We start from the raw sequence: 8,721 nt of genomic DNA on the forward strand, positions 1-8,721 counted from the left end.
AAAAAAAAAAAAAAAAAAAAAAAAAAGTCTTTAACAATGTGGAAGAACACACTCAACTGTTAATAGTGATTATCTTGATATTGGTAAAGATGTAGAGGTCATGACTTGGAGGGGCGGCCGCGGTGGCTCAAGCCTGTAATCCCAGCACTTTGGGAGGCCGAGACGGGCGGATCACGAGGTCAGGAGATCGAGACCATCCTGGCTAACACGGTGAAATCCCGTCTCTACTAAAAAAATACAAAAAACTAGCCGGGCGAGGTGGCGGGTGCCTGTAGTCCCAGCTACTTGGGAGGCTGAGGCAGGAGAATGGCGTAAACCCGGGAGGCGGAGCTTGCAGTGAGCTGAGATCCGGCCACTGCACTCCAGCCTGGGCTACAGAGCGAGACTCCATCTCAAAAAAAAAAAAAAAAACTGACATTTTTACATGTATTTTTCTTTCTTCTTTTTTTGAGACAAGTCTCACTCTGTCGCCCAAGCCGGAGTGCAGTGGTGTGATCTCGGCTCACTGCAACCTCTACCTCCCAAGTTCAAGCAATTCTCCCTGCCTCAGCTTCCTGAGTAGCTGGGCTTATAGGTGCCCACCACCACGCCCAGCTAATTTTTGTATTTTTTAGTAGAGACAGGGTTTCACCATGTTGGCCAGGCTGGTCTTGAACTCCTGACCTCAGGTGATCCACCCACCTCAGCCTCCAAAAGTGTTGGGATTACAGGCGTGAGCCACTGTACCTGGCCTTTACATGTATTACTTTTGAAATCAGTCAAAATAATAATAATACATAAAAATTTTCCCCCCATGTTCCAGTTTTCCCCAATCCTGAATGTTCTGAGTTCAAGTCCTGGTTCCATCACTGACTGTCCATATGGCCATGGTAGATCCCTTGATGATTTGAATCTCTTTTCTCACCTGAAAAGCGAGAGTATCATGCCTCCTACAGGGCTACTGAGGTGGCCCTATGAAATAACACAGTGACCTGGAGGGCCCACCAAGGCAGGACAGGGCTGTTGCTGTTGGGGAGGCACACATTTCATACCATGTAACCTGGTCCACTGCCAACCCACTTCCTGGACCCAACAAAGCTGTGCATGGCCCATACTCCTACACACTGGCATAAGAGGACAACCAGGATCAAAGTAGGTGTTGGAGTAGGAATGGTTAAGGGACAGTAACAGGTCAGTTCAGAGTTTGCAGGGAGTGGCAGCCTTGTACCAGGCCAGGCACTGAGACAGGCCTGTAAGTCCCAACTGTAGGCAGGCCGTATCACTCTCCTTGTAATTCTTAGTAGACACCATGTGGTCCCCATCCAGGCTCTAGAGCCTCATCCTAGCAGGCACTCAAATATTTGCTGAGTGAGGATGGGCACGCATGACTGACTTTGATCAACTCCCAGCTGGCTAGTCACCAACTTTTCTTTGTAACATATTCAGGCCCCGCAGCTATTCTCCTGGGGATTGTTTACTGAGCACCTACAGAACCACATGGGCCTGCCAGGAGTGGGACAGTGGTCTAAAACATAGAGGTTCCTGATCGGCTCAGGAACTAGGCAGAAAGAGAATCAGGTCCTGAGCATACCTATATGGCCGTCCTGCTAAAATTTCCCATGGTCCCTGTAGAAGCTAGACTTTGACCTGACCACAAAGCAACCTGGCTGTGGCTAGTTCTGTGTCCCTGTCCTTACCCTGACCATACTTTTCTCCTGAAGAGAATCCACTCTTTAGTTTTCAAAGCATTTCACATCTATCACTGTGTTTTATCCTCATGCCATTTTACAGATGAGAACACTGGGCCAGGGACATTAGAGGACTGCCTAAGGTCAGGACACCATGCAGTGCCAAACTCAGACTTCCTAACACAACATCAGCACTCTCTTCATTCTTATGTTACTCTATTAACATGCTGCTTTACAAAATTAAATACCTGGTTTTTGTCTTCCCTCAAATTTATTGTGCAATGTTGTAACTTTTCTGCCCTTTGAAATGAGTGCAGAGTAAATTAATCATTCATCCATTTATTCATTCAATTGACCAACAGTTTTCCAATGCCAACTACATTTGAGGTCTGGTGCTACCAACTGTGGAGGAGTTACAAAGAAGAACAAGACCAAGTTGAGGTCTTGGAGTCTAGTACAGGAGCTAAAGGCACATAGATTAATTTTAAGAATTCTAAACAAGAGGCTCCATCAAACTCACCTGTTTTTTCTTTTGTTGTTGTTGTTTTGCCTGTTTTCTTAAACAAAGCATCCTCTCACCCTCCCCCCAAAAGATCTGGTTCCCAGATCCCTTCAGAGATTTAAATAGGATCTGGACCTAGATCAGGCCTAAGAATCTGTATATTTTTAACGTAGCCCTCACTTTCTACCCTAGACGATTCTCTAATTAACAGAGTTTTGGAAACCCAGCTCTAGAAGACAGTACAGTTCTATCAATAGCACAAAGCAATACCAACAAAATACAGTATTCTAGAAGGACAGAAACCTCAGGGCCTATCCAGCTACAAGCCACAGGAACTACAGAGAGGTCAGATAAACTTGGGGGGTAAGGGACAAATCTGCTGAATTCAGATCAAACAGCATTTGGTCCAACTGGAACACAGCTGATCATTTTAAGAAATAAGTTCACACCTAGTTTTGAAAAACAGCCCTAACTTTGAGATGTCCAGGGCGACACATGTGGTTCTGGGACTAAGGCAGATCTGCAGTACTTAATGATCCTCTAGGAACACAGAGCCTGGCGGCTGAAGTTGACCGACCCAGTATCTTCAACATATTACCTTCCCAGAGCTGGCCTTTGGTCCACTTGGCCCGGCCCACCTCACAGGAACTGAGCAAGAAAGAGAACACAAGAGTTGAATATCCCTGCAGGAACCACCAGGGAACTTGATCTCATGAGGAAATCTCTCTGTAGCATTCTTAAATTCAATTATCAAGTTCTAGAGAACTGTGGGAATTCATAATCTACCTTATCTGCCCCTTTAACTCCAAGAATTTCTAGACCAGGGTATAGTGAGACACCTAGAAATGTTAATCTTCGATATGAAGATTATGAATTTGGATGATAAATAACTTGTACAATCCCAGCAGAGGTCTCATTTCTGTGGGCACATGCTTATTCATACGGAAGCTTTCTGCCAGGAACCCTGGCGTGCCTGAGCCTGTCTGCACTGCTCATTAGACTGCTGCTGGACCACACGTAGGCAGAAATGGGACCTGCATTCCAAGAATGTCTACATCACACTCACAGAAGGCTGGAATGGGAAGAACTCTGAATAAGTTTACTGGAACTTAGAACACGCAGAAACCAGCTTTGAAATTTTAAAGTCTAAGTGGTGTTTAGGTCGCTAGGCTAGCCCATGGAAATCTGGCCCTCAAATATAGGATCAGAAGAACAGAGAAGGCTAAAAGGACTGGCTTCTTTTCACTGGGGCTGCACTGGTCCTTCTCTCTGGTTCCCTCTAATCTTCCTATCTACTTAGTAGATAGGAATGAATCTTCAAAGATTCACTGAAGATCCTATTATTTGCCAGACATTCAAGATACAGAAATAAAACATTTTTTTTCAGTCTAAAGGGAGACACAAACAAGTAAACCAACAAGGCAACCCAGGGTAGTGGGAACTGACAGTGTGTACATGGTACCTGAAGACAGAGAATGCTGGGGAAGATGTAGACACAGCACAAGAAACAAGTGCATAATTCATTGTGCTGAGTTCAGTGTACCCGAAGCCCAGGGCATATATAAGGATGGTAAGGCAGCAAGGGTTGGGACTAAGGCAAGAAGAAAAGCCTTTGATTCTTAGTGCCCTTCAGCCCTGGCCTGCCTGGCTCACATACCCTATCTGGTACCTAACCCAGATCTGCCTAACCTTCCAAAGGGCTCCATGATTTTAACATCTCTTTCTCTCCCCATCTAGCTCCCATTAAATAAACTGGTACATCCACGTAATAGATCACATAGCCACTAAAAATAATGCTTCCACAGAGATTTTGCTTACATAGGAATTTCAATTACATGACATAATGTTAAGTGAAAAAAGCAGATGGGCTGGGTGCGGTGGCTCATGCCTGTAATCCCAGCACTTTGGGAGGCTGAGGTGGGCAGATCACGAGGTCAGGAGATCGAGACCATCCTGACTAACACAGTGAAACCCCATCTCTACTAAAAAATACAAAAAATTAGCCGGGCATAGTGGCGGGTACCTGTAGTCCCAGCAACTTGGGAGGTTGAGGCAGGAGAATGGCATGAACCCAGGAGGCGGAGCTTGCAGTGAGCCGAGATCGCACCACTGCACTCCAGCCTGGGTGACAGAGCAAGACTCCCGAAAGAAAAGAAAGAAAAGAAAAGAAGAGAGAGAGAGAGAAAGAAAATAAAAGAAAAGAAAAGAAAAGAAAAGGAAAAGAAAAGAGGCCAGGCGCGGTGGCTCAAGCCTGTAATCCCAGCACTTTGGGAGGCCGAGACGGGCGGATCACGAGGTCAGGAGATAGAGACCATCCTGGCTAACACGGTGAAACCCCGTCTCTACTAAAATACAAAAAACTAGCCGGGCGAGGTGGCGGCGCCTGTAGTCCCAGCTACTCGGGAGGCTGAGGCAGGAGAATGGCGTAAACCCGGGAGGCGGAGCTTGCAGTGAGCTGAGATCTGGCCACTGCACTCCAGTCCCGGCGATAGAGCGAGACTCTGCCTCAAAAAAAAAAAAAAAAAAAAAAAAAAAAAGAGAAAAGAAAGAAGGAAGGAAGGAAAAGAAAAGAAAAGAGAAAAGAAAAGAAAAGAAAGAAAAAGAAAAGAAAAGGAAAGAAAAGAAAAGAAAAAGAAGTAGGATGTAAAATTGTATACAAAATTGAATACACATGTGGCCAGGTGTGGTGGCTCACGCCTACATTCCCAGCACTTTGGGAGGCTGAGGCAGGCAGATTGCTTGAACCCAGGATTTCAAGCAGCTGGGAGGCTGAGGCAGGAGAATAGCTTGAACCCAGGAGTCAGAGGTTGCAGTGAGCTAAGATTGCGCCACTGCACTCCAGCCTGGGCGACAGAGCGAAATTCTGTCTCAAAAAATTTTTAAAAACCTGAATTTATTTGTTATCAGCAGGTTAAAAAGATACCAAAAAAAGAGGTCAAAATATTAACTGTAGTAGTCTCTGGACAGTGGACTTATGGACAAATTTCTTAAGCTTTAAAAAATACTTATATGTACTTGCCACCTTTTCCATGGTGAGTACTGTGTTAATACTCAGGAAAAAATAGGCCAAGCATGGTGGCTCACGCCTGTAATCCTAGCACTTTGGGAGGCCAAGATGGGAAGATTGCGTGAGGCCAGGAGTTCGAGACCAGCCCAGTCAACACAGAGAGATCTCACCTCAAATTATAAAATAAAAGATGTGAAAGGTCCAATACATTCAGATCTCAGTAGAGGACAAAAAGGAAAGCAATCTGAATTAAGTACATTCACAACTGAGGTGTGAATGGTCCTTAGAATAATAATCATCTCAGAAATTTTAACAATTTTATTTTTTTTAATAAGTAACATGTTTACAGGGCTCAAAATTCAACAGGTACAACGAAAGGATATAGGCTGAAAAGTCTCTCCCTATTCCTGAAACCCAACATACCTGTTCTCTACCTTCAAGACTGCTTGACTATATCATTAGTATAAATCCCAGAAGCAGAACTGCAGGGTCAAAGTATTTATATTTGTAACTTTGAGATAGTGCCGAATACCCCCAGGGAAGATGTGTCAATTTATATTCCTGAGAAATACATAAGACATTTGTTTCCCTATGTCCCTGACAATGACATGTATGTTTTCCAAAAGATAATATATGTTTGTTTTGTTTTGTTTTGTTTTGGAGACAGGGCTTCGCTCTTGTTGCCCAGGATGGAGTGCAATGGCATGATCTCGGCTCACTGCAACCTCCACCTCCCGGGTTCAAGCAATTCTCCTGTCTCAGCCTCCTGAGTAGCTGGGATTACACGCACCCACCACCATGCCCGGCTAATTTTTGTATTTTTAGTAGAGACGGGGTTTCACCATGTTGGCCAGGCTGGTCTCAAACTTCTGACTTCAGGTGATCCACCCACCTCGGCCTCCCAAAGTGCTGGGATTACAGGCGTGAGCCACTGTGCCTGGCCTGGAGAATATAAGTGAAATTTTGGCAGCCTGGGAAGATAGTTTAAATTCACTAACTTGCCAAGATTGATTACGTTCCACACACTGTGCCAGGCCTTAGAGATAGGACAATTTCTAAACATACACACACACAAATACACACATAAATATATTTTGAGACAGAGTCTAGCTCAGGTACTCAGGCTGGAGTGTAATGGTGTAATCTCAATTCACTGCAGCCTCCACCTCCCAAGCTCAAATGATCCTCCCACCTTAGCCTCCCAAGTAGCTGGGATTACAGGTGTGTGCCACCACATCAGCTAGTTTTTTTGTTTGTTTGTAGAGATAGGGTTTCACCATGCTGCCCAGGCTGGTCTTGAACTCCTGGGCTCAAGCAATCCACCTGCCTCAACCTTGGCCTCCCAAATTGCTGGGATTACAGGCATTAATCACCATGCCCAGTGATAATACATATTTGAATAGGGATTCTAGAGTCAGTTGTTCCTACTTTTTCACATTTTCGTCCACTACTTTTTTTTTATTTTGAGACAGAGTCTCGCTCTGTTGCCCAGCTGGAGTGCAATGGCGTGATGTCGGCTCACCGCAACCTCTGCCTCCTGGGTTCAAGCGATCCTCCCGCCTCAGCCCCCCAAGTAGCTAGGATTACAGGTACCCACAACCACACCCAACTAATTTTTTTGGTATTTTTCGTAGAGACAGAGTTTCACCATGTTGGTCAGGCTGGTCTCGAACTCCTGACCTCAGGTGATCCGCCCACCTCGGCCTTCCAAAGTGCTGGGATTACAGGCATGAGCCACTGAGCCCAGCCTCTTCCATTATTTTCAAATACAGAGAATGTTCTGTTCATTTGTTGGGTTTTAAGCTTCAGTTATTTTTGAAAAATTACCAGGTTTCATTTTTTAAAAAGGACAAAATGGAGGCCAAGAATGGTGGCTCACTCCTGTAATCCTAGCACTTTGGGAGGCCGAGGCAGGAGGATCAGTTAAGGCCAAGAGTTCAAAACTAGCCTGAACAATATACTGAGACCCCATCACCAAAAAAATTTAAAAATGAGGTCAAGACCATCCTGGCTAACATGGTGAAATCCCGTCTCTACTAAAAATACAAAAAATCAGCTGGGCGTGGTGGCGGGCGCCTGTAGTCCCAGCTACTCCAGAGGCTGAGGCAGGAGAATAGTGTGAACCTAGGAAGCAGAGCTTGCAGTGAGCCGAGATAGCACCACTGCACTCCAGCCTGGGTGACAGAGCGAGACTCCATCTAAAACAAACAAACAGAGATTAAACAGTATGGGACTAGAATACTGCCTGGCACATAGGTTAAGTACTCATGAAATGTTAATCCCCCTCCTTTTTAAGGTCTCTCTGAGTTCACTGAAGGTAAACTGTTTTTGTATATTCCTCATAGAGACATGCAACCAACAGGTACTTAATTTGCTGAGTAAATGAGTCACAACTTTCCTTTCTCAATGAGCATCGTTCCTTGACTGCAGAGTAAATGAGACATCAGAACTGTGTATGTTTATGAGCTGAGAGGAAATCTAAAATTAGACACAATTTGACCCAGAGAAAATCAGATTTTCCCCAAGCGTTAAAATTAGGGGACACCTGTTATATATCTTATCACCATAAGTAACATCAGCTAACACTCTGCTCAGCCCTCTACACGAATTATCTCATTTAATCTTTATGGCGTTTAGGTAAACACCACTGTATCATCATTAGTATTGCTTGGGATGTTAAATAAAGGCTCGGAGTACTTAGGTCACTTGTCCATGGTCACAGACTTAGTCAGAGGCAAAGCTTCCCAACCCAAACCAATATCCTTAACAAATGCTAACTCAATGATCTGTTCTCGGGCGTCTCCTGAAGCGGAGACCCAGCTTCCAGGTTCTTTACTCAGCATAGGGCTAGGTGCCTCAGAAGCACCCGATATCCACGTGTGTGTGTGTGTGTGTGAGTTGACAGACCTGATGCCCAGGAGCAATTAGAACTGTACAACTCAATATAGCCAACTAGAGTTGTGGAAAATCAGTATCCTACAAGAGCAAAACATGCTGTTCAGAACTGGAAATGTTACATAAGAGTCATTTTTTTTTAAAGTATTACCCAAAACTTACACAAATGAAAAAAAAATGGGATCTGCAACCAAAAGTTTCAAGTTTTCTCAAATTGGTACCCCCTAGCCTATTAAAGATAACATACTGACACAGAGTTTTGGTTATCCACTGGACTATTACCTGCTCTAGTGAGATACCTCCTAGGGCCAACAGCACAGTGCCTGACAGGAAGTAGATATTTGATTAAGGTATGTGAATGAATGAAGGGGATTTAATTTCAATCAAACCAATACAACTGAGGAAAACAGTGTTTCAAAGAAAAGCTCTTCAGACTGGACAGACAACAATTAAGGGCCGTGAATTTCTAGTATAACACCGTGAAAGGAATAATCTGGAGCCAGAGGACTTAGCCTAAGGTTCAGGTCTGTCACTCACTGTGCCAGTGTCCTTACCTGCAAATGGGGAATAATTGTTCCTGCCATCCCTTTGTCATGAGAAAAATCTACAAAATAAGGGTTTTGCTTTTTTTTTTTTTTTTTTTTTTTTTT

The 8,721-nt window shown here is 44.3% G+C and overlaps 1 protein-coding gene across 4 annotated transcripts in view; it reads right to left on the reverse strand.

Moving 5' to 3' along the window:
* RNF185 (ring finger protein 185) overlaps positions 1–8,721 on the reverse strand; it is a 49,101-nt gene that overhangs the window by 25,760 nt on the left and 14,620 nt on the right. The window contains exons 1-2 of one of the 4 annotated variants that reach the window (XM_017869005.1): positions 2,956–3,372; positions 2,768–2,817 (exon numbers count right to left, since the gene is read on the reverse strand). The exons of 2 other annotated variants lie outside the window; for them this stretch is intronic. The gene's annotated coding sequence lies outside the window, so the exon portion shown is untranslated. Of the gene's footprint in view, positions 1–2,767; positions 3,373–8,721 lie in introns of those variants that run through there. One more of the 4 variants, XM_017869004.1, reaches the window with a different exon arrangement.

Source organism: Rhinopithecus bieti, unplaced genomic scaffold (genome assembly GCF_001698545.2).
Source record: "Rhinopithecus bieti isolate Rb0 unplaced genomic scaffold, ASM169854v2 scaffold_4666, whole genome shotgun sequence".
In the NCBI taxonomy this organism is placed as follows: Eukaryota; Metazoa; Chordata; class Mammalia; order Primates; family Cercopithecidae; genus Rhinopithecus; species Rhinopithecus bieti.